This window comes from Chionomys nivalis, chromosome 23 (genome assembly GCF_950005125.1).
Source record: "Chionomys nivalis chromosome 23, mChiNiv1.1, whole genome shotgun sequence".
Classification (NCBI taxonomy): Eukaryota; Metazoa; Chordata; class Mammalia; order Rodentia; family Cricetidae; genus Chionomys; species Chionomys nivalis.
In genome coordinates, this window is record NC_080108.1 from 22,588,543 (window position 1) to 22,615,303 (window position 26,761).

General features: G+C 43.4%; 1 long non-coding RNA gene across 1 annotated transcript in view; it reads left to right on the forward strand.

Annotated features, from left to right (window-relative positions):
* LOC130865327 (uncharacterized) overlaps positions 1–25,179 on the forward strand; it is a 47,280-nt gene extending 22,101 nt beyond the window's left edge. Inside the window, exons 2-6 of the long non-coding RNA XR_009056093.1 lie at positions 21,787–21,898; positions 21,999–22,131; positions 22,383–22,454; positions 22,910–23,022; positions 23,264–25,179. This is a non-coding gene — a long non-coding RNA (uncharacterized LOC130865327). The remainder of the gene's footprint in view (positions 1–21,786; positions 21,899–21,998; positions 22,132–22,382; positions 22,455–22,909; positions 23,023–23,263) is intronic.
* Positions 25,180–26,761: the final 1,582 nt, after the last annotated feature.

Sequence of the window (26,761 nt, forward strand, 5' to 3'; positions counted from 1 at the left end):
CTTCTTCTTCTTCTTCTTCTTCTTCTTCTTCTTCTTCTTCTTCTTCTTCCTTTTTTAACATTCCTAAAACGATGTTAATGTTTCTGGTTGATTTATTTCTTAGTGTGTTCAAGTGTGTTTGCCTGGGCCAGTGTGCGCAGAACCCAGAGGCCGAGGTCAGATTGTCTTTCTTTGTTAGTCTTCACCCAGCTTACTCACTCCTTGGGCTAGATTGGTGAGCCAGCAAATCCTCAGCATCTTCACGTCTCTGTCCAGCAGCTCGATACCACATGGGTGGCCATCTAAACAGAGGTCCCCATGCTTATGCAGCAGGCACCCGACCCATCTCTCCAGCCTCTCTATGTTCTTATGTCAATAAGAGTATAATCTGTTCTAATATCTGGAAGGTGTTAATTGAGGCACAACTAATCTCTCCGGTGTTTGTATTCTCTTGGAAATATAGTAAGCATGTTTTTGACAATACCCAAAACTAGTCACTAGAAGAGTTTCTGTCATACCCTGAGTGCCCTATGGTGACTTCTGCCACTAATTTCCAACATAACCAAGTAGAGATGGAAAAGTGAACATCTCTCAAGAATTTGCTTGTTTTACTTTCTGCTCCCAGGAAGCCACTGGAGGCCCAAGAGATGATGCATGTAATACATGCAGCATTTCCACAACTGAAAAACCTCTTTGAGGGAGGGAGGGAGGGAGAGAGAGAGAGAGAGAGAGAGAGAGAGAGAGAGAGAGAGAGAGAGAGAGAGAGAGAGAAGGAGAGGGGGGTGGAGGAGAGGAGAGGAAAAGAGGAGAGGAGAGGAAAAGAGAAGAGAAGAGAAGAGAAGAGAAGAGAAGAGAAGAGAAGAGAAGAGAAGAGAAGAGAAGAGAGTTAGTTATGCAATACAATGGGCCAGGATGAGGGGAAGGGTTGAATGGGCAATCAATGCCTCTAGGAAGTCCCTTTCCTAGTCACCCGTCTCTGCTGAGCTTATGTGCTGTCAAATAGGTCCTTTTCAGCTGTAGTGGAGATGTCTACCAGTATCCCAAGCATTCTGCCCTCCTTGTCTAATATCTTTCTCAGTAGCTGCTTCGGACACTCCACTGTTTGCATCTGTGGCTCTTGATTGCAACACAAGCCCAGACTTGGGGAGAGAAACAACAACTATCATTTTGACTTGTTGAGCTTTAGGACACCTGCCAACAGCTGGGGACAGTAGAGTTGAATTCTTTTAAGCCTTAAGGATTGAGAATAGGGAAGGGGGGAAAAGCTTAAGGGAAAACCAAGGTGATATTATTACAAATGAGGGAGGGGCAGATGCTGGACATAGAAAGATTACAGATGTGTATTTTAGTCGTTAACTATGAATGTGCTTGGCTGCAAAACAAAGGCAGGAATGAAAGCAAATTCTTGTAGCCAGGAGCTCTCCTTTATGTCATGAAAAGCAGTGAGAATTTGGATGCTGTAGACACGTAGAAAAATCTGATAATTGACATTTCTTCAAGTTACCTTATGACACTACATTTCCCTAGAGCTTTGAACATGTAACAATAGTAGGTAAAATCTTTTTGTGCTTTAATTTTAAATAAAAAAAATAGGTGTTATAGACTATAGACTGTAAAGCATAAGTTTGTAGAATTATAAGTGATCTATTTTATTTTATTTTATTTTATTTTGGTTTTCCGAGACAGGGTTTCTCTATGAAGCAGCCCTGGCTGTCCTGGAACTCATTCTGTAAACCAGGCTGGCTTTGAACTCACAGAGGTCCTCCTGCCTCTGCCTCTGAAGTGCTGGGATTAAAGGCGTGCACCACCACTGCCTGGCATGAGCAGAACTTTTAAACAAGCCAACATTCAGCTGTTGGCTCATTCTTTAGATGAAAATATTTTTCTCCCTGTGTTCTTGTTTGTCTTTTTATTTATTTATTTCCTTATTTTTATTGTTTTGGTCTTGAATTCGTCGAGCAGCCGAGGAAGACACTGGAGTCTAGATACTCTAGCCTCTCGAGTGCTAGGATTTCAGGTTTATGCCACAATACGTGGGATGACTTTTTTTCATATTCAGCAAATATCTGACACTTCTTCTGGCCTAATCTGCAAGCAAAAATGACCGTAATGACAACTAGGTTTGGGAAGGAAATTTTAGCATGTGTCTCATTTCTGTGTTGCTGCCCATGGCAAGACTGCATGGTTATGGGACAGCCAGCCATGTCCACCACAGCAGGCCCATTCGCCTCTGTGGACAAAGTGCACCACTTGTATCTCCCAGTCATGCTGGTTTGGAACTAATCTCTGTCATACAAAAGGGTTCTGTAAAAAAACAACTAAATTCATACAATTCCACCAAGAAGCTGTTCTTCTAAACAAATCTTATCAGCTGTTATTCATATAGCACATTGCTATTTCCCAACTTCTCGCGTGTGAGCTATCTGCTTGATTATCTCAGAGACTTTGGAAGGGTGGGTAATGCTACCTTCTCACATGACAGATGACAGAGTAGAGATTCCGAGAGGAGGCGACTTACTCAAACTCTTGTGAGCAATAACCAAAGTGGGTCTCTAGATTCAGCTCTCGAATCTTCCTCAGTGCTCATCTGTGTCTGACTTTGGCTGAGGGCAGTATGGCTGATTAGAAGCTGACAAAAAGACTTTGCAATCAGATGACCAAGCGAGGGTTTGGAGCCAGGCACTGTTAATTGTTAGCTATGCAACCTTGGCCGGGTTTCTTAATCCTTTAACCTCAAATTACTGCTGTGGACTGTTAGAGCATTTCATCGCTCATCAAATTCTAGCTTGGTTAAATGAAATAATGCTGGGCTAGCCCTCACCAGGGGCTCTGAACACTGCTCTTGCTTTACATAGGCCAGTTATTGCTGTTGCTATCATCATGTGTCTGGAAACGCAGACTCCACTTGCACTGACATAGAGAAATAAAGATCTGGATCCCTGATGTGGATTGCGCCATGCTTCTGTTTCTGATCCTCACATCTTTCAAGTATGGGTACCATAGGAGGAGAGATCACCTCAAGGTGCTGCTTACTTTACTACCTCACCTTTTAATTGTGTTTTGCCTCATTCTGAGCATCCGTCACGGAGCCAAGGATATACCATAGTACTTTCCTGATGATAGGATCAAGATCATTTTGCTCGGGGGCTGGAGAGATGGCTCAGTGGTTAAGAGCATCGCCTGCTCTTCCAAAGGTCCTGAGTTCAATTCCCAGCAACCACATGGTGGCTCACAACCATCTGTGATGAGGTCTGGTGCCCTCTTCTGGCTTGCAGGCATATACACAGACAGAATATTGTATACATAATAAATAAATAAATATTTAAAAAAAGATCATTTTGCTCATTCTGCAAGATGAACAGAAATGCTGCAACTCGATTAGTGGAATTTACAGATCTAAAAGCCCACACGAGTTTATTGGAAACCTTCTTTATATCATAAACACTCCATGGAAATTGTTTCCCTTGTTTTTGTCTTGTTTTGAACGTTCCTAATTCAGACCGCGATTTATATTTCCTCAGTTTTAATTTCAGACTAGGTGTTCCCGCACAGCTCCAGTCTGGGTGCTCTTGAAATGCTGGCTTTGCATGTAATGATCAAGACATCAGTTTCCTTGGGCCAGACTCTGATCAGTAGGAAGTCTTGCCGAGTAACAGTAGATGGAAAGGCAAAGCACGTTCCAAAGTGGCAACGCCTGTTCTGGTGACCTTGGCTGTTTCTTCCATCCATGCAGGACCACTGAAGAGTACAGAAGTAGAACTCAATGCAAGAGCCAGGCCAGCTTCCATGGGCAGCTTCCAGTCTAGTGCAGATGCAGAAAAGACAGCCGGAGCTGGTTGATGAAAGTAGGGTGGCTATTAGTGAATGCTGGAAAAACATCTAGCCCAGGTTTTCGGGGGTTATCCTTCAAGATGCTGATGTTTAAGCAGAGGGATGACTCTATCCAGTTCAGGGCTAGTGGAGAAAGGTAGGAGGCAATTACCTCGAGTCTAAAGAGGATTCTAGAACAAATGCAGGGAATGAAGTTATCTGGCTCATGGAGTGGAGTCTTCAGTGGCAAACCAGTCAGACAGGAGACGTAAGAAGTGGTTTGAGTTGGATTAAGAGGCAAAGATACAATGGAAACATCTGGCTCCTATGCTCCAGTCTATAAAAGTTGGTGTTCCTTTCCTGTCCTTTTCTCTCTGGAACAGCCAGGATTTCTGGAGACTGAATACAAATAGCAATGATGAAGATGTTTTTGTGCCAGGCGCAGTGGCAGATGCCTTATAGTTATTTAAACTTCCACCGATCCTATGATGTGTGAGACCCGGCTCTATATGTGATAGAGATGAACTGATGGATGTTAGATGAGCCAAATGATTTCATCTGTCCTCCGTCTCCACTCCCCAGGAAAACCAAATTAATGAGAGGCGGGGCTAGAGCTCGAGCCTGATGTTCTGGCTCCACTTGCCCTCGTCCCAAAGGTCTTCAGCAGCTAGGAGTCTATTGGTGCTGGAATGCCCTCCAGAACTTTCTACACAGGGCTATGCCGAATGTAAAATCTCTCCCGGTAGCGTTAAGAGATCTGACATTCTTAGGGCCAGAGAGATGGCTCAGCAAGGAAAGCACTACTATGTGAGCAGGAAGACTTTATGTTGATCTTCAGCCCCCACGTGAAAACTGAGGGTAGTAGCGTGTGTCTGTAAACCCAGTACCTGGGAGGTGGATTTCAGGGGTCCACTTGAAGTCCAGTCAAGCTGCAATGGTGGGCTCCAAAGTTAGTGACGGAATAAGGTGGAGAAATAACCAAGAAAGGCATCTACTACTGGTCTCTGGCTTGTAGACATGCCTCCTAGAACAAGCTATTTAGCACACAGCAGTACACACCACAATACACCCTATACCACGCACAGCAGACAGACGTCACACCACACACATATACATACCACACACATACCATACACACACAGGCACAAACACACACACTTACACCACACCACATACACATACCCCATACACACATACACCACACACACACATTCACATCGTACACAAACATACCACACACTCATACACATACACACCACACACACCATACATACATACACCATACACACACATTCACACCACACACACACACCACACACACACACACCATACACATATACACCATATACACACAGATACACACATCACACACACACACACGTCACACACACACATACACACATCTCTCACACACACACACATATCTATCAGTATCAATTTCTTTTTAGTGGAGATGACTGAGACAATGTTTAAATAAGGTTTATAAAACAAGAATTTATTTAATTGAGTTTTGAAACAGTCTTGTTTTGTAGCCCTGGCTTATCTGGTACTTGGCAATGGAACACAGGCTGGCTTCAAACTTGTGACAATCCTCTTGCCTCACCCTTCTGAGTGATGAGATTACAGGCATATGTCATAAATCCAGAGAAAAAAATGTTCGTAAGCTCCAAATTGTAACATTACGAGTCCAGTTTGCTTTGAGGCACTTTCAGAGACCATCTAACTTTTCTTTGACGTTCTCTTTAGCATCCATAATAAGACTGAACATGTCATTGTCCCTTAGAGTCAGCAACACTTTCTGAGTCTTAAGAGCTGACAACTTTGCCTTTTCAGAACTATCATGCTTTTTGGATTCTATTCAAAGGCTAGATTTTACCATGACATATTCAGGACTTTATTTTATTGCATTGTAATTCTTAGAGCAAATTTTCTCTCCTTGGTATATTATACACCGTGTTTTACCTCGAATGGAAGTGCAGGCTCTGCTTCTGCCTCTCAGGCATGTGCTCTCTTAGAAGTTCTTTGGAAGCGTGCCTGAGACAGAATACTGCTTTCGCCGTCTGTAAACATACGCAGTGAAGCTCTACAAGACTGGTCCTATTTTCAAGAAAGGGGAGAGAGAGAGAGAGAGAGAGAGAGAGAGAGAGAAACAGGTGAGAGAAGATAACAGCTTTTCAAAAAAGACTGTATCCAAACCTTGATCACTTTATCGAAGGGCATTCTTACTGACGTTCAGCATGACAACCTCAAAATTAACGTCACCTTACTAATAACATCTGCATTGCACTTGGAGCTTCAGCCAGACTCTACTCTCCCTCAGGAGAAAAAATACATATTAACTGTTTTCATGTTTGTCAGGAATACTTCAAGAATGCTGGCGAGAGAATCAGATTTGAGAAATGCAAATCAGGGCTTGGGATGAGGCTCAGCGGGAGAGGGCTTGTCTTGTATGCGCAAGACCCCAGGCTCCATCCTGAACTCCAACACCGCATGGCAAAACATAAAACACAGCAAAATATCACATTTTATCTAAATTACCAGAGGATGTTTATGCTACAAAAATGACTTTAGGAAGATCGTTAACTCTTAAGATTTATTTATTTTTTGGTATCGTTTAATTTTTTTTTTGTTTCTGCCAATTAATATTTGGAATCTCGGATCTAGTCATTTGGTCTTCATATCCTCCGTTCTTCTAGGACTTGTAAGCATGGATCAACAGTCTTTAATTATCCTGATCAAGTATAGGGTACATCCTTTCCTGACCTACTTATAATCAACTGTGATCTCCTAGAGGCAAGCGAATTGATTGACTCTCCTCTCCGATTAGCCACAGGAGTGGATCATACATTATCCTACCCCGACGGAAAAATCCAACTCAGTGATTGATTTTACAGCTGTCGGTGCCTGAAAATTCCTCCACGTGGATTCCAGCAGGTGAAGAGATATTTCCTTTAGCTTGCTTTAAATTTCCTTAGCAGCGTTGTCTCCGAGTGGCCTGGTCTCTTATGGGAAAACGGAACAAGGATCTGCCAGTTTTATTGCCTAGAACAAATCTTAAATACCTAAGTAAATCTCTGCTATGGTCTCATCTGGACTCAGTCATTCTAACTTTTGAAAAGTCCTGTCGTGATCTTATCTCTGTACCATTCATGTCCTTGTCCTGTTCTGAAACAAGCCATCCCCGCACTACATTGTTTTTTTTCCCTTTTAATTTCACAATTTTACTTATTGTTATTATCACGTCTGTGTGTGCATGATCTGTATGTTTTGGTCGGGGGACAACTTGACACAGTCACTTCTGGCTTTCTGCATTTATCTGGGTTCTGGTGATTGAATTCAGGCCATTTTGTTTGCCTTTAGGCAAAGGTAAAGCAGGCACCTTTACCTGCACAGCTATCTCCATGGGCCATCCCAAACAGCATTCCCTAAAGGAAGGATCTGAAGAACCAAGACAGCCATCCAAATGAACAAGCATTGTTTCTCCCTCAGAACACTGGTGTGCTAACACTCTTTTTTTTATTTTTATTCTCTTCATTGAAAACAGAAGAAAACATCTCTTTACAAAATTGAGGACATTCATTGAATGCAAAGGAAAATTTCTTTGAAAGTATTTAAAATAAATCGACTTCATCCTCAGCCAAGTGTGGTGGCACGCACCTTCAATCCTGGCACTCCTGAGGTGGAGGCAGGGAGATCCCTGGATTCGAGGCCACTCTGGTCTACAGAATAAGTTCCAGGACGGTCAGGATTACACAGAGAAACCCTATCTAAAACAAAATGAAACAAAACCAAACAGAAACTAAATCTACTTCATCCTTGTGTGCAGTGTGATGCGGCTCACTCTAGCGCTGCATGCTTTTGAGTTTGGATGTGCGTGGTGTTGTGAGCAGAGAAGCCAAGGATTGGGCCCTGTCAAGGGCTCTAAGGGTGAGCTGGCTTTGCTACATCTTCCAGGAAATGTGAGTGGGATCTTGGGATTATCTTAGTTTTAATTTCTGCATTCCGTGAGGAGAGTAATAAACCTTCTTTTTAATTAAATAGAATGTTTTTCTGTCTTACGAAATAGATGCCTCGGGCGTTGCTACTAATGAAGCAACGAACAAATAAAACATGTAGTCGTCCGAAGACCCCATTTTCTAGTCTTTCCCCCAAATAAGCTTTTTCTCTCATCACCCTCGAATGGTCTGCTTTCTACTGTCTTTCTTTCATTGGTGTTACAATGTATCAAGATGAAGTCGTTGTTTACTACAGAAAATATATTTTTGTAATATTTTAAACCTTAAATAAAAATTATGTTTTGACAAAGTCTATTTTGCCACTTATTTGAGATGTGTGTGATAGAATCCTGATTCTTTTTTCTTTTCTCGTTGAGACAATTGAACTTGGAAGTCCCTGGGACCGTGGAGTCAGGTGGAGAAACACAATACACACACACACACACACCCGATTCACAGCATCAACAAGAACAAAAATGTGGGTGAAACTGAGGGTGTCCACTAAGGCAGAGTTGATTTTTAGTTTTGCTAATTTTGGAGTTTCTGTGAAGAAAATGGGCATGAAAGAGAAGGAAGACACTGTATTTAGGGGACAGACAGCTAGGGAATGGCTCCGCAGTGACTCTTCCCCTTTTCCTTCTTCAGTTCCCTTTCCTTTTCTTTTTTTCTTCTATCTCATCTTCTTTCTCTTCTTCTTCCATGAACTATGATACAACAGATTCTACTATACACATTGGGTTAGGTACCGGGACACACAGACAAGACAAGGAGGCTTGAAGTATAGGACCAGGCAAACAACAAGTAATTGTATGGTGTTGACCTAGGAAAAGGGAAGGAACAGAGAAAGGCTCCCATAAGAAATAAATGTAAGGGGTGTGTGGAAGTGAGCCAGGGCCACCAGGAGAAGAAAAACAGCAAAAGGAATCCTTGCAGAGGAGCTGAAGGAAGACCAGAAGGTCTGGATGGCATGGTTGAAGGTGGAGAGTTGCCCTACAAGGAGAACCAGTTGATGCTTCATGGAAAGAAAAAGAAAATGCCAGCACTCAGAAAGTAGTGAAGGACTGAGGTGCTTGATCATGGCAGAGTATTTGCCCCACATGTGTGAGGTTTGATCCTCAGCACAGGAAATGAGGAGGCGGAGACAAAAAGTGTACTTGTTCCTAATATATAGTGATTATCGAGAGTGAAAATTATTTTTTAAAAAATCTCTTTGAAGTAGCTTTAGAATAGAACCTCAAAGAGCATGTTTAAAATTCAGGAACTAAGCTGGGGCATGGTTCAGTTGCTAGAGTTCTTCTGTAGTCTCTACAGAACCCTGAGTTCTGTCACCTAGGCTACAAAAGATAGGCATGGGATGGGCAGTGATGGTGCACACCTCTAATCCCTTGGGAATCAGAGGCAGGTGGATCTCGCGAGTTCAAGGCCAACCTGGTCTACAAAGTGAGTTCTAGGACAGCCAGAACTGTTAAACAGAGAAACCCTTTCTCCAAAGAAAAAAAGAAAAAAAGGATAGAAGGAAGGAGGGAGGGAGGGAGGGAGGGAGGGAGGGAGGGAGGGAGGGAGGGAGGGAAGGAAGGAAGGAAGGAAGGAAGGAAGGAAGGAAGGAAGGAAGGAAGGAAGGAAGGAAGGAAGGAAGGGGAAAAGTTCAGGCATGGGATTACATACCTCTAATGTCAGTACTTGGAAGGTAGAGGCTGCAGTTGAGGAGCTGAAGGTCATCCTTTGTTACTAAATGTGTTTGAGGTAATCTTGGGCTATATATGACCCTGCTTCGATAATTAATTGACTCAGAATGATTTGAAATATCTCCACCTGTCTCCTCCTTCCTCAACAAGGACCTAAAGATGTGGAAAGGCAGCCACTGAAAGCTGGGGCTGTGTGCAGCAGAGGCCACTGCGCCTGTGGACGGGCAGAGCCGACCCCAATGGCATGCAGGAATTGCTCACCAAGGCACCTTCTCTCCAGCATCAACATTTATAACTTTGAGACACTACAGAAAGCACATTCCAGATACACAACATTCTTGTTTTTAGTACTGGGAGTCGAGCCCAGCGCCTTGTGCACACGAAGCAAGAGCTGAACCACAGAGATTAGATCTCTAGTTCTTGGTCTCAGCTGTAGCACAGCCTGGTCTTGAGCTGGCACTCCCTCTGCGCTCCACACCCAAGGCTACAGTCATGTGCATGTGACAGTGGGCCTGACTCAGACACTTGACATTTTTAACGTCAGCTCTCAGAAGGAACTCGTTTCTTCCCTTTCTGTTTCTTTCTTTCCCACTTTCTGGTGGGGGTGGGGGTGGGGTCATGCAATACATACAAATAAAATATTAGGCAATTTGAGATCCCACACCCTACAGGGTCGTTCTTTTGACAGTAAGAGGGATTTAAAGGTTGGGCTCATATTTCCTCTGCTTGGCTTCATGTTGACTGAGAATGTTAGTTTCAAGCTCCTATTATATTGGAGGCAAAAGCTCTACTCTTCCTCCTCCTGTGAGTGCGCACACTCACATACAGACACATACACACACACACACACACACACACACACACACACACACTGCAGAACTAAGAGCTACAGCAACTGGGTCTCCAGGAGGAAACTGCTATTGGAGAATGCCTCTGAGTAGTCAGGCACCACCGTGTGCCTGGCAGAGGTCTGACTCACTGTCCATAAAGAACACAGTGTGGGCCACGCCCGCCCCCTGAAGCATTCTAAATCTTACAGCATCAATTCAACTACTCACCTTCACACTCTCATAGGCTTATCTGCTGATGGGATTATCCAGTTCTCCTGATCTTAGGTCCTCAGATCCGGGTCCTCTGTACATCATCAACGCCAGCTCTATTGATACTGATATTATTTTTATTAAACTAAGACACTATATATTTTAGGGAGCACAAGGCTTTGGAAAAACTGAACATTCTTTTATGTTCTAAGAAGCTACTCTGGGCTGGTGAGATGGCTCATCGGGTAAAGGCATGTGTCAAGCTTGGAGGCTTGAGTTTGAACCCCACAAGGTAGGGACATTAACACCATCAAGTGTCCTCTCACCTTACAGGAGTACCCCAGCTCTCACTGCCCCCTTAACCAACAGATAGATGTGAAAAGAAGCTAATATTCTGTGCTGAGTTTTATTTGCAAGGGCATTTTACAGAACAGCCAATTTAACTGGCCAGTTCTGTTTGGGGACTTTTCCTGTACAGTTCATGTGATTGTTGGGCAGGCACATCCTTCTTAACCTACACACTGACATATTCTCCAGAACTCCTCATGGGGTCGCCTATGGAGTGTTCCTTAGCACAGAATTAAGTGGATGCTCTAGCATATTTGGTGACATCAAAGGATGCAGAAGAACCCAGTTACAGCATCTGTACCTGTACTTTGTTCTTGAACTCTTTTCTGCCTATTTCCTGTTTAAAGATAGAGGAATATTCCATAACAGGACAGTCAACTTAGAATAGTAATGAAGACAAGAACCTTCGATAACAAGCCAGACTGAGCATTACTATATGTAGAAGACGCTGCTAAGCACTGCTCTCAAATCATTAAACAGGCATGAGACATATTTCAGATAAAAAAAAAATTGTGGCTCAGAGGAACGGAGATCAGAGCTCATGTCAAGGGTCTGATTCCGGATTTTATGTTCAAACTCATCATGCTGGATCAGACAGTATAAAAATATTTTAGAGAAAACAGAGATGTTTCTCTAGGTCCTTGCACATCCACACCAAATTTAGAATATGAAACTTACTTATTTTCCATCCTTTCTTTTGTTCTTCATTTCTTTTTTCCAGACCCTTTTGCTTTTCTTTCTTTTTTTCTTTTCTTTCTCTCTCTCTCTTTCTTTCTTTTTCTTTTTGTGAATTATGGTCTCACTCCATAGCCCAGGCTGCCTCGGAACTCACCACGATGTTCAGGTTGTCCTCAAACTTGCACTAAATCTCCTCTCTCAGTTTCCTAAGAGTTGGGATGAGAGGCATAGGCAGGCTACCATGCCCAGCCTCAGAACACTTTATATACCAGAAACTCTCGTGGATATAGCAATGGGGCAAGGGAGATGAACAAGAAGAACCAGCTCATTTCAGTTCCCTGCTCTTTTATTCTCCTCTACAGAGGACACGGCTGAGACAGTTTTGAAACCCAGCTGTCGCCACCCTTTCAGAAGAGTCACATCTCCTGTGGTTTAGCTTTCACATTCAATTTGTCTAGAATTCTGACTCACGATTCTGAGCTCTTCTGGCATATTTTAGTCTTATAGCTGCTCAACAATATTTTGATCTAAATATGACCTTCGTCTTGTGTTTTGGTAATGCGGAGCGGATTCTGATAGTGAGTGTTTGCTTTGCAGCCTCTGCCCCACCTAAGCTATTGGGTTTCATTGTTTACTCTTAGTTAAAAACAATTCCATATGTTCTGACCTCAGGACACTTAGACTCCGCTCGCGTCGCTAAAGCAAGAAGACTAGTTATTCGATATCATGATGGCAAATCAGCTGGTACACTCTGGAACAGCTCTGCTCCCATTGGCACATTAGCACCGTGGAGAGAACCATGGATTATTAATTAGGAATGCACAGGAGAGAACGTCTTTCATTTGTTAATTTCCAATACAAACCGAATCCCAGGAATCCATAGTCCCTGTGTATTTATTTTTCACCGTTGGCATCTTTTGTTCTATCATCATGTGAGAACTGCCCAAAGAATACATAAAAACAATTACCACGTGGATTGCTTAATATGGCTCCCCTCCCACCCTCCTGCAGAGGTGTCTGAGGAGAGAAAAGGCACCAGAGTTACTCAGGCCCTGAGGGTGAGGAGTCTGCTCACATGTGGGAATGCCAGTCAGCCTGGGTGCTCACAGAGCAGGCTTTGGCAGGCCACCAGGGAGAGGGTATTTCGTAATTCAGGCTTTGCCCCAGAAGATTCAGAGCCAAGAAACAAGTAAGAACTAGGGCTGATAGTACAAGAAGGAAGTTTATTTCATGGACCAAAACCTCGAAGGAGGAAGCAGTTTCTCTTGACTTCCATTCCCAGGTCTGCTTTCCTTTCTTTTTCTTTCTTGTTTTTCTTTTTAACCTGCCTTGTACTTGGATTTTCCTCATCAGGCTTCATCAGCACATCTAATTATTCTATGGTGTTTCTGAGTGCACTGCAGAGCAAATTTATCCCTAAGGGATGTGATGGCTATTTGGTAGGAGAAGGTTATTAGGTAACAGGACACTAAAATGACTAATGTGTATTGAGAACTTACTTATCCCTAGTGTTTTTGCTGAGATATGTATGGGACTTCCTAGGTAATGTTTGGGATCCTAGTATTTGGCTGCTATTGCTGTTGCCTAATTAGAGTTGAGAAACCCTAACATGGAAAGTTTATAATTCTCCAGAGATCACAGAGTAAGTAGGTCTCAAAACTAAAAGAGAAGCCCTGTGGTCAATCAAGTCACTCTCTTAAGTGATCCCGTGTTCCTCCACCTGCAGGCAGTTCTTGCCTCAGTGTGTTCATGAGTGTGGGGGGTGTTTTGTCAGGATCTTGTTCGCCACCTTTTGGAAATGCCTGCGGTGCGTAAGCTGGAGAGATGGCTCAGAGGTTAAGAGCACTGGCTGCTCTTCCAAAGGTCCTGAGTTCATTTCCAGGCAACCACATGTGGTTCATAACCATCTATCTGTAATGAGATCTGGTAACCTTTTCTGGCCTGAAGACATACATGCAGATAGAACACTGCATACAAAATAAACAAATAAATCTTTAAAAAACAAAACAAAAAACCTTCGTGTTCAAACATTACAGCAGCTATCATGGTTTACGTCCAAAATGTCTCCCACAGGTTTCTTCCTGTTTGAAACGCTTGTCCCCCGGTTAGTGGGCTGGGGGGAATGGAACCTTTAAAAGGTGGGGTCTAACTGGTGGAAGCAGGTTACTAAAGGGTGGTCTTGGAAAGTTTTACTCACGCTCAGCTCTGAAACCTGTGCTTCCTGGCCCACTATGGTGGGAAGAGCCTCCAGCACAAGATCGCAAACTTGGACTGACCCATCCTTTCCTCATCACAATGAACTGAGCGCTCCAAAACCCAGAACCAGAATACACCTTGTCTCCAAGTAGTTTCTGTCACATACTTTGCCACAGTGATGAGTACTATACCGTAATGCTCTTCTTAATTGCCAAAAGATGGATGCAGCTAAAATGTGTTTAAGCAGGTGAATGAACAAGCTGTGTCAATCAAAGGGATGTACATCAATCAAAAGAAAAGAGTTATCAAGCCATGAGTAGAGAGAGCGTAAATTTAAAGGCATGGTGCCAAGTGAAAGAAGCAGATTAGAGAAGGCTGCAACAATAAGGCACAAAAAGACAATGACTACAGGGGCAGGAAAACCATCAATTATTTCATGGGTTGGGGGAGGGGACAACAGGAAAACATGCAGAGAACACAGGACATTGAGAAGGACTGAACAACACTGCATGTAGAAGTAAGGGCACATACATGGCATTGCAGCCTTGTGAAAACCTATAGATCATTCCAAACCAATAGCGAACCCAAATATAAGGAAAGAAATTTCTCACTGGGGGTAGTAGTGCACACTTTAATCCCATCACTTGGAAGGCAGAGGCAGGTAGATCTCTGTGAGTTTGAAGCCAGTTTGATCTACAAAGTGAGTTCCAGTACAGTCAGGGCTATGAAACGAAACAAAACAAAATGTTTTTTTTCAGTAACAATATATAATGCCACACAGAAAATATGTGAAATGCACTTTCTAACACTTTAGGACTTGGAATTCAAATAACTGTACATTGTTGTTGGAGCCTGTTTGTTCATTCCCGGCTGCTCAGCCCTGAAATAATTACTCAGAAACTATATTAATTAAATCACTGCTTGGCCAATCACTATAGCATGTTCCTAACAAGCCCTTACATATTACATTAACTAATTTCTATTATTTTATGTTTTACCACTAGGCTTGTGGCCTACTGGCAATGTTCCGACTGGTGGCTTGCATCTTTCTCTTCTGGTAGCTCCATGGCATTTCCCTGACTCTGCCATCTTTCTCCCAGCATTCAGTTTAGTTTTCCCCACCTAGCTCTGTTCTGTCTTTCACAGGCCCAAGACAGTTTCTTTATTCATTAACCAATAAAAGCAACACATATACAAAAGGACTTCCTACATCAGTTGTGCATACAATAATATCGTTTACAAATGAAGTTACATAAAAATGATTTATAATTGTACTGAATTATAATGTATATTTTGCTATAATAACTTTGAAATACTATTTAAATTTTGCAACACACACATATATGATGTTGCCATTATAAAAATGTGTTATACCAAAGCAAAACATACATAATAAGAGAAGTTGGCAGGGGATGTATGTGACCTCTCTATATGTCCCATTCAAACTTTCTATCTACCTAAAACTCTATACACACACACACACACACACACACACACACACACACACACACACACACTGTGGTGAAGCCTAAGGGCCTAAGATTTCAAACAAGCTAAGTACACACATTCAGTTTCAGTTAATTTTTTTGAAATGAAAGATTGGTAAGCATGGGGTGGGGAGGGGTAAAGAACTAGGACCAGCAGAATATTTTCCTCTCCTTTTTACCTTTTCCATGTTTCTATTGTTATTCAAAACACATTAATTTTGAAAAGTAAGTATCTCTATTACATATTCATAGTACACTAAAAATATTGAATCCATGTGGCTGGGGGTGTGGTTCAGTGGTAAAATACACATTTAGTATGTGTAAGGTCCCAAGTTCAATATCCAGAACCCAAACAAAACAAAGGAAACCACTACAAAAGGAAGAACCCCCAACTTGAGGGATGACCCCAAGGCTATAGTCTCATGTGGGACCCATTTTTAATGGTGAACTCTTGGTGTCCTGTGTTCCTGTTACATTAGGAACACCTTGCATAGGGGTGACCCACTTGGTTAGGAAGTGCAGGGTGTGTTCAGATACATCAGGTTTCCCCCTCATACTGTCTCCCCTCTTCCCTTCAGAGCAACATATTTCCCTTTGTCCCTCGCTCTGAAGTGCAAGCTCTGCTTGTCTAGTTTGTATCCAGAGGTCACTGAGTTAAGGCCGTGCTTGAGAAAAGGCACAGAAATGAAGGATGCATCATCTCACAAAGCAAGGGAGAGGGGAAGGAACAAAGGAAGAAAGGAAAAGAAGAGGAAGGGAGGGCGAAAACAACCATGAGGGATCAGGCAGGAAGTTGGTACAGCTTCCGGTAGAAAGCTGGATCTTGAGAAAGAAAGGTAGGTTGCAATCAGACTTTCCAGCAAAGGACAGAGCTGGATTATTTTTTCCTGATCTTCTCCATGTCAGGCTTGGATGGAACACTACACAAAGAAACTAGTTCCTTTCTGCCACCATTTTGTGCGTTCTCCTCTACCAAGTCTGGTAGACACATTAATCATTCAGGGTGTCCATCTGTGTTCCTGTCATGTGGGCTGCTCCCTATGGTCAGCAAAGCAGCTGACAGGCCAATGCCAGACACTTGGCTGTTTGGGTCGTGAGTGGAAAGAGGAGTTGCTTCTCTTTGAGCAGATTTTAATGTTCCCTGAATCCAATTTGCTCTTGCAGAACGTGATACTTACGCTCAGAGAGAATGGAGCAAAGTCAATTCCATTTGGCTTTCTTGTTGAACTAATATAGGAAATGATTTAAATATTACTGGGCAATAATCACACATACATACACACACATTCAGTTGATTCAGTTGGTAATTACTGGAACAATTTGGTTTTCACCTAATCGATTAATGGATATTTGGTTTTTAACACAGAACTGCAGAGTCAGCATCATCTGAGTTCCTCTTGGGCCTCAGCAACTCCCAACTTCATAATCAGCTGCCACCAAGCCTTCAGCACAGGAGCATTTGAAAGGCCCATAGCAGGATACAACTGTGAACTTTGTTATAAGAGGAAGTTTACTAAGATATGGAGTAGTATTATCAATGTGAAATTTTGTGTAGGGTACACAGAACTTCCCAGACATTTTCCCACTGAATTATTGGTTCCACGTGAAGTTCTCAAAGAACCAACAGTGCTGAGATCTTTCAGGATGATGTAAACATCTTTAGGGGCTGGAGGCTGCTGGCTTCAGCATCCCTTCAGCGTCCAAGTCTGTAGATCATGTCACCATTTATCTTTAGAAGTGCACCTAGAAAGCTTTGGTCCCATTTCTACAAATGAATCATCAGTATCAGAGAGTAAATAATATATTTCAATGCTCTGCATTCTTCTTCAGATTTTAAGACATATCTTTGCATCAGCATAGCACGTGAAGTTTGTGTGTATATGTGTGCCCAGTGCATGGGTGTGGTATGTGCCCGTGGCGGCTAAAGGAAGGTCTTGGGTGTTCTCTCTTTTACTCTCTTCCTTATTCTTTTGACATAGATCTCTCACCGAATCTGGGGCTAGGCCAGCAAGTCCCAGTGTGCTTACCGTGCTGGATATTTTATACACTTTATCTGACTTTGGGAATCAGGAATTCCATTTCACAGGGAAGATAATGACATTTAAGGAGGTCCTAGCTTCACTGTTTTGTTGTGACTATCATGAGTAGCAGCAATAACTATACTTGCCTCTGAGAAATTGCTCTGATTTTGGAAAACATGACTTTAAGAATCTTTGAATAACTTATAAATTAAAAACTACCAACACTCTTAGGCTAGAGAGTTCAATTTTCTACTCAAGACTAATGAGAAGTTCTTATGAAGAATGCAGGTTAGCGCTATCAATGCCTTTTAATATAGGAGAGGACCTATGTTCTACTTGTGACTGGAAAAGTAATGGCTTTAAATTTCAAACATCTATACCTTTGCTTTTTGATACAAGGTCTCACTGTGTAACTCTGGCTGGCCTGGAGCTCAGTATTTAGACTAGACTGACTTCGAACTCACAGAGATCCACCTGCCTATTCCTCCCAAGTGCTGGGATTAAAGGTGTAATTAAAAGCTAGACATTCTTAACTATAGTTAGGTGCTGGCAAGATGGTTCAGTGGATTAAGAGACTGGTGAACAAGTCTGAAAAGCTGTTTGATCCCTGGAAACCTACATGGTGTAAGGAGAGAACCAACTTCCCCAAGTTGCTCTCTGGCCTGCCCATGTTTATTGTGACCGTGAACATGTGCACGCACACACATACACAAATAAATGTAAAAAAAAGACTGTAGGCACCCAGAAAAGTGTCCACGGTTATGCGCCTATATTTTCAGTGCCAACAGATAGCTACCTTGGTTCTTTAGTCAATCAAAGGTGTTTCTAATACTGTTCTCAACACTTTTCAAGTTAAAACAGCCTTAATTTATGCGACAGGAGAAGTGTGATAATAGGAGTATATTAGGGGACTGAAGAGATTGCTCAGCAGTTAGCTCTTGCAGAGGACCTGAGTTTTATTTTCACTACCCATATGGCAGCTCACAACTGTCAGTACACCAGTTCCCGGGGATCTGATGCCCTCTTCCGGTCTCTACGGGCTCCTGAACACATGCAGTGCACACACATTATACTCATATAATAAAACAAGTGAATAATTTCAAAAGGATACCAGGTTAACTGGGAGTGGTGGTGCATACCTTGAATCTTAGTACTCAGCTGGTGGAGGTAGGAAGACCAGGAGTTCAAGGTTAGATTCATTTGTACAGTGGGTTTGAAACTAGCCAGGGATACCTGAGATCCTCTCCTAAATAACATAGCAAAACAAAACAAAAATAAAAGTGAATTATGAAAAGACTTTGGATCTGAGTTACCATAATATTGTTTTCCTCATGCACAACCATCATACTGTATAGTGTGCTAACCCCAGAAGCAAAATTCAGCACAAACATCTGGATCCTAAGAGTTATGAGTACAAATGATAGGAGACATGGAAGCTTCCACAAATCCAGAAATCACCCGTAGGTAGTATTTGATAATATATGGTGATATCCACCAATGACAAAGGAGAACGTCTCGTTTGAATTCCATATTCCCAGGCGTGGGCCTCAGTTGCTATGGTTTCACACTCAATATTTAAACACACCCAGTTCACTCAAGGGGATTAAAAGCAAGGACACTTCCTTTGAGAAAGAAAAGATGAGCGGAACTGCGGCTCATTTAACAGAGTCTGCACAAACGTGCGGCTCGATTAATTTTACTTGTTGAGATTGATATGTGCTTCCTATGGAAGGTGAAGTGACTTTCATCCGTGCCTTTAGAGCCCAGCGAGCTCCAGAAGTGCCATTGCATATGGCGCCTCTTGGACTCAAAGGGCTACAGTGGACCCTGTATTAATCTTTCTGCCCCAGCATCTCCACATCTCCTCCCCACCTACCGCCGGTGTTCACATGTGCACTGTCATCACGGGAGGGATGGAAGTTTATTCTGCATAAACAATTTGTCCCTTGGCCGCTCTCTGAGTCTGCCAACCAGGTTGCCAATTCTGATGTCGACACCTGTCCATTTGGAACACGAATGGAAACAGCCACTCATTTCCTAGAAGCCATCAAACACCCTGTCTGCGAACAACAGTTCTCCCTTCGCTGCAATATGGGCAAGACATGAATGGGTCACGCAGACAGATACTTGCTGATCAGATCCTCCAAGTCTTTCAATGTCCTTGAAATTGATAGTTTTATATCCCTTCATTCAGTACAGTGCAGTTTGGGGCCAGCCACCGTTTTAGGCATGTGTTGTAAGCGGCTGAGACTTCATCTTTGTTACGGAATTGAATCTCATTATCAAAAGTCGCCAGAGTTGCTAATGAGATGCTAAAGTCAATGGGCGTTTTCAGGTGGCTTTCAAAATGATGTTCTCCTTGTAAAGATAGCAACAAAAATTATGTCCAACCAAATTTCAATTGGATTCTGGAAAGTATGCATATTTTCAGACAGGATCAAGAGTATCTCTACTGTATGTGTATGTGTGTGTGTTCACATGTGTGTATACGTGTGTGTGTGTGTGTTCTAACATTTGAGTGTTGGAGACCCCTTTGGCTCTGCACCTTGTGCTCTGCTTTCTGCCTTACAGAGCACCGTCCTGATCTTTGTAATGGGATATCCTCCCGAAACTTACGTGGCAAATATTTCAGTCACTGCTGCCCATGACTCGCAGATGACATGTCACCACTGAAGTGAACTTTCAGAGCAGCCTGGGCCCTGCCTTTGGGAGCCCCTGCCTGGCAGAGGCTGGGGACTAATGTGGGTTTAATGTTGTTATGAGCCAGGCAGCTGAGCCGGGTAACAATATGAGTCTGTTGGACATGTCTTCTGGGTTGTCACGTTCAATTTGCACATGACCTCCTGGCCAAAAAATGGGAAAGAAGTGGTAGAATGTGGGTCTGAAAGCTCATATTATTGCTTTGACAGCTTCACTCATCTAGAAGTAATGCAAAATGCAATTTATATTTATACACTCTGACCTCCTGCACAGGGAGGGAAAGTATCTAACGATGGGCCGAGGTAGCGGAGGAAGAAACAGATCTCAATACAGCTGGAATTTGTCTACGTTTCTGCTCTTCAACCGTTCAATTACAGCCCAAAGACAAATGAAGCAGGGCCAGTGTACTGGTGAGGTAGTGACACAATTATTTTATAGTGACTGGCTTCTGGCTCTGAGTCTTGGCAAAGGAGGCTACCGCACGCCTTATTGCACTGGAGACAGATAATCTGCTTGCTCCCAGTGGACAAAGGCCCTCGGCTTGTAGGTGTGTCATTATGCCCATCAGAGAGGAGAGAAGACACCAGCCAGCCAGTGACACTCCGGGTATGCACTTGGAAGTTCTTGAGAAAGGCTGACACGTTAATCCTATTAACCAAGATAAATCAAGTCAGGCCGGGTGGTAACTGGGGCATCATTCACTTTGGAGTGGAAATAGGCAGAAGGCAGACAGTGTCATTTTCTATTGTACATCAGGAAATTTCCTGGCTTTTACATGTCCCCAAATAGCTTCATTTTGAATAGAAGCCACCAGCTAACTGAGAGAATAAGGGTATTATTGTCCAAATCTTCAGTTATGACCTGAGTATCCCAACCAGTGCTTTAAATGAACAATGTTTCCTGTAAAAGTTGGCCTCCTGGGGCGGGGGGAGAGAATTCTAACTTTTCCTAAGGATAGGAAAGGACGGTTTTGGTCACCTACACAAAGCTGGTGGTGCTGGCGGAAGGATGTCAAACTACCACTTTGGGTCTGCATCAAGAGCCTTGCTAGAGATCCAGAGATCAAGCTTGAGAGATAAACACAGAACTGAGGACTGTAGCTGACAAGGTGACAGCGTGCTGTACAGTGTTTCCCCCTTCTTTAGGGGAATTAAAAAATTTCTCCTGCTTAAGTTTTCTGAGACAACACACGTTCCCTACTGCAGCTGTGCATTGCCTCTAACAGGCGACTTCTGATGTGGAATGCTCAACTCTCTCTCTCTCTCTCTCTCTCTCTCTCTCTCTCTCTCTCTCTCTCCCTTCCTCCCTTCCTCCCTCCCTCCCTCCCTCCCTCCCTCCCTCCCTCCCTCCCTCCCTCCCTCCCTCTCTCTTTCAAGTTCAGCACAATGGACTCTCTGTTGAGGAATATTGTATAACTCCTACTCTCAACAGAATCCTTTTGGTTTCTTGGTGTTATCAGTTTAGGACACAGGCTTTCCCATCCTCTAGAAGAAAATCATCTGCGGAGGTCAGCTGGTCAATTTCTCAGCTTTCCTGGGTTTTGACACTATTGATTTCAAGTTCTTAGTATCTTCACAGAGTTAGAAGAAGGTAGTGTGTGGTTGGTATGAAGATAGAGAGGTACAGGGGGGCCAGATAGGCATGCTTATTTCCTTGGGGACAGCCAAAAAAGATGTACTTATGCACATTGTATGAACATCATATGCAAGACGTACACTGTGTGTAAGGGATGTACTTTTGGACACTGTACATGAGAAGGGATGAGGACCAGCCAGCAAGCCAGAGGGAGGAAGGGCTATTTTCCTGGATGGAGACAGACTCACACTCTCCCTCCCTTTGGGACTCAGAAAAGGAGTGTTCTAGGATTGGAGTGAGGACCTAGAAGTTGGGAAGAAACCCACGACAGGGCAACACCTGCGACATGCTCCCCGTATGGCCAGCACATCCTTTGCCCAAAAGGTAAAATGGTAAAGTAGTTTGAGAAACTCTTGTTTGCCTCCCCTCTCCCAGTCTGAACTGCCCTCACTGACCAGAGCTCCCAATTCTCCTCCCCCACCAGGTGGTATCACTCCCATCAACTTCCTAAACTCTTCAGGTGTTGAAGACACACGCACAATGTCTGGGGGACTCTGGCATCCGCCAACACCCTCCCTTAGAGTATCCTAGAGTGACTTCTGAGGGGGGTTGGCCAGGTAAGAAGTGGCTTGGTTTCCTAAATGCATCAGATTAGTGGTGGTCAGGTCTGTGAATACAGAAGACAGCCTGGGACCGCACCATGTACCTGTGGAATACACTGCCAACTGGGGTGGAGGGGGGGATGCAGGCTAAAGGCTGGGCACTTCCCAAGCAGATGAGATTTAGAGCACTTGTCCACACCGTATCTTTTCAGGTACTGGGTGGTCCACAAAAACTCCTGCATAAATCTTCCCTTTTTTGTTCCCAGGGATATGGAAATAATTCTTGGACAGTTTGACTCACTGAAGAAATAGATGAAGCCGTTTGGTAACTAACCCAGGTGAAAGCTCCCTGGATATTGACATAGGAATCATTTAACATTTTTCTTTCCTTCCGTCCTTACCCCACACTGTTTTTCTTCCTCAAGCCCACTCAGCCCAAAGAGTAAAATAGGGGTCCTTTATCTGAGGACTGCTTCTCAACAGAGTATAGTATGCAGTTTTGTAGGTCCAGAACTTTCTCACAACCGAGCTCCTTATTCAGGGCGGGGCATAGGTCAGGCTTGAGATCTCTACTCCGGGCCTGTATAGGGATGCTAGTCCCCTACCTGAGGCCCTCTCAAGTGCTTGGGGATGCCCTTCGAGCAGCTAGTTCTCTGTAGCCGGCCCTGCAGGAGTTAAAGCCCTAGACAGACAAAAGCGAGGCTGCCGCAGCTCCTTTTCTCGGCTGTCAGTTGCAAATAGAACCGCTGCCCTCTGTACTTTAACTCCCGACAGAAAGGGCATTTTATTACAGGCTATGACAAGTTGCAGGGAGACCGCGGAGAACTCAATAAGAAGGAGCGGCGAGTGGAATCAAAAACCCTCGGAATGTTTGGAAGACTGAGCGAAGATGGCTCCAAATGATAGGTGTGAGCAGGACTGGAGGTCGTGGCTGCGGGCTGGGCGGGGTGGGAGCCGCGTGGCGACACTGCCCGCGGAGGAGGCACGGGATGCACCCCTGGCCTTCGGTGGCCGTGCAGCCGACGTCCAGAGCCGGTGGGCTACCCCAGCACTCTCTCAGTAGCCGGCGGCTGCAGCAGGTTGCGCCAGAAAAGGCTGGTTCTACCTCTTCCTCAAATTTGCAACTTTGTGTGTTTTTTATTGGCAGGCTGGAAATGGACGCTTCCCTCTCCCGAGTTGGTTTCTTCCTGGTCCTCTGCGAGAAGCTGTCTGCCTACGATGAGCCTTTTGCAAACTTCTAGACTTTATTAGAGTTTCCCCCCACCTTCTCTTCCTCTGAGTTCCCCTCTTCTCACGAAGTTAGCACGGGAGGGGAAAAGTGATACCGGCGAAGGGAAGAGACATATTTTCTGCCCCCACCCCGCTTGCTTCTTAGTAAAGTGGCCTCAGTCTGAGCTACCCAGGGTCTTTCTAGGAACTGCTCTCTGAGAGTGGGAGAGCTTATCCTCCTCCCTACCCGCCCCCAGCAGTTCTGTATGCGCGTTTTATAACCTATCTCCCAGTGAAAAACAGTGCTGCGTAGAAACTGTGCAGACCGGTAGAACTGCTCTTCCCTAAACTGCGATAGTGGGGACCCCCACTAGAAAATAAGCACCCCAGCTAGAGGCGGATCTTGTAGGATTCAGGTTGGCGTGAGGATGCCTGCTCAATTGGAGAGTGCAGGAGAAGGGACTTCCGAGGAACCTTGTAATACAAAATGTGAAATATGTTTATCCTAACTCTATGCTCAGAATCCTTGCCAAGAAAGGCAGAGTTGGTAGTTGTCAAAGCCAGCAGTGCCTCCTGTCCCCCAAACTCATTTGCTTGAAGGGTCCCGCTCAGCCGAAGCCCCAAATAAGAAAGATGACAAACAGCAATACTCAGGGCACTGTGCAAACGGTTACAAAGAAACTGCAGCTCCCTCTCCCTCTTAAAAAAAAAATCCATGGAAGTAAAAGCACTAGCAATCTTAAACAATTCCATAATCGGGACAGAAAGAGCAGATACACTGTAAATTCATAGCTTACAGCACAAATGTTTCCTGGCTTCCTGTGTCCTGCTTGGTAAAAAACAAACAAAAAACTAAACTTAGCTGGGTTCTTCTTTAACTGGAGAAGTGGCAAGAATTAAAGGTTTTAAAAGTTTGTGGTTCAAAAAAGACTGGATCTTGGATACATTTTGCCAGCTTACCACCCCTTGCAAACAAAACAGTGCCTTCTAACTTTGTTTTCTCAACTTTCTTTCTCAACCTCACCCCAAGTTTTTTGGTTTTTTCTTCTTCTCAGAACTTGATGCATTTTTCTTTGTTTCTACCAAAGTGTTTCTGACTTTGATAAATATTAATTATCTGTCCTCTTCCTGGAGCTTTCCTACACTCCCCACTCACTTGTATCAGCGAGGAACAGATCCCCACCTCTAAGCCTGAAACAACGCCCTGGGTACCCCATTGTGTGCTGAATAACCACCACAGAAATAGATATTAAAATTAAATAGCCACAAAACTAAGAGGGTGGGGGTAAACATACCACAAGACATGATTTTTACTAACAAGGAAGTTATAAGGTGAATGGATGTAATGGGTGCCGCTTCTTCCTCTGTCATGATATACGTACGACTAGCGATAACTGGACCATGAAGAGAAATCTCTGCTTTTCTTCTCCTCTGTTATTTTGTTAGAAATCTTTCAGAACTGAACAAATGCAGAATGTTTGTTCTCAAAAAACAAACAAACAAAAAACTGTGTGCTTACTACTGCCGAGTAAATCTTTAAAAGTAGGATTAAATAAGTAGGATATGAAATAATTTAAAAAACTCTGTCAAAAAGGTTCCTTCAATATTTTGGTTTTGAAATGGTTGTGAGGGGAACATTGTAAACGAAATTACTGCCTCGGCATGGTCCGTGTAAATGTGAGTCCTGAAATATCAATGAGGGTAACAGGGGCCATAGAGCAATGTGAGCCAGGCTGGGGTTGTACTCCCTGACCCTGTGTGAATCTGGGAAAGGCGAAGGTGCACCTCAGTCTTCTATATTTTTCCTTCCCTCTTTCAATATGGAATCTTGTTTCAATTTATGTTCCAGAATAAAACTCCAGTGCACTTTAAAGTTCCTCGACTTTTTATTCCCCCGTGTCCTTCTCTCTTCCTGCAAAGGACAAACTGTTGAAAGAGGTATCTGAGATTTTCCCCAGATCCTTCTAGAAAGAAAAGGAACGGGGGGGGGGGGGGTGGTGGTAAGTCAGAGACTGTGGAAGCTTGCCGACAGTTATGCCTCTGGGAGGAAAATTAGTCACTCCATGAAGAAGGGTCACCTACAGAAAGTCAAAGTAGGAGCCATCATTGTAAATGAAATGACTCTTGCTGAGGAGGTCTTACCTCAGGAATTAGATGAGCAGAAGAAGGCATTGGGAATTGTATGATGGAAGCAGGAAGTGGGTGACTTTGTAAACTTGAATCAATGAGTATGGGAAAACTCCCAGGATCCCCCCATTCACCCCAACCTTTGAAAACATTTCAAACATCTTGCTGAGGCCCTGGAAAATGGTCAGCAAGGGAAGAACAGCCCCTCTAGAAAAGTGTAGGTGGTAAAGGAGTTGGGGGACACTGGTTTTTGAAGTTCTCTTCTCTTCTGAGACTCGGAATAACAAACTCAAGTGGTTGCCCTCACCTTGTCTATCTTCCTTAGCAAACTTGACATCATGGAAGAAACATGACTTGTGAATTATTAAAGAGGAGCTGGTTGACTTTTAACCCTGGGTGCATTGCTCAGACCCCATTACCTGCGCATTTATCGGGGAATGTGTTACAAGAATTACAGGGTATGTAAGCCATAAAGAGGAGAGGAGAAAGCAGAGGTAAGAGGTTGTAAAAATACCAGGGAAAGCTGGGTGTATATCTAACCATTCCCAACACTCAAATGGATGGGTAATATGTTTCAGGAAACTAACTGTTCCTTTAAGAAGTGTGTGAGTGTGTGTGTGTGTGTGTGTGTGTGAGAGAGAGAGAGAGAGAGAGAGAGAGAGAGAGAGAGAGAGAAAGAGAGAGAGAGAGAAAGAGAGAGTGAGAGAGTTTCTATGTCCAAGGGGAAAGAGGTGAATTCAATGAAAGTTTAGCCCCTTTACTGAGACTTCCTCATCTTCAGACAGTTTTTTTTATGATTTTAAAACTCCACTTACTTTAATAAATTCTTAGCTTTATGAACAACAACAACAACAAAAATATCAAGGGCTCTTCATACCCCCCCGCCCCGTCTCAGATACAACTTCTGCTTTCATTTGGCATAAGTACTTCTCAAATGACGAGAAACATTGTTTGTGCACTATAAAACAGGGTCTATAGACAGACATTTCCTACTGCAAAATGGTAGAGAATTCAGAAAGTATCTCATTTGCACAACCGATAAAATGATACAAATCAGTAGAAATCATCTGGGCTTTCAAAAGTGTGTGTGTGTTGTATACTAATTAAGCAACCATTATCCGGTGGGGTTGTGTTTCTGGGCAACTGTTGATGGAATAAAAGAGGAAAGGATTCATCAGATATCGAGGATGCTCTTTCAAAATTAACAAGAAAGGGATGCACAGTAAGCTAATAATAAGAACGACTAATAAAAACTATCACCATTACTGTTTGGTCCTCTGGGTACCAATTTGTGTATCCTGTTGCCAAG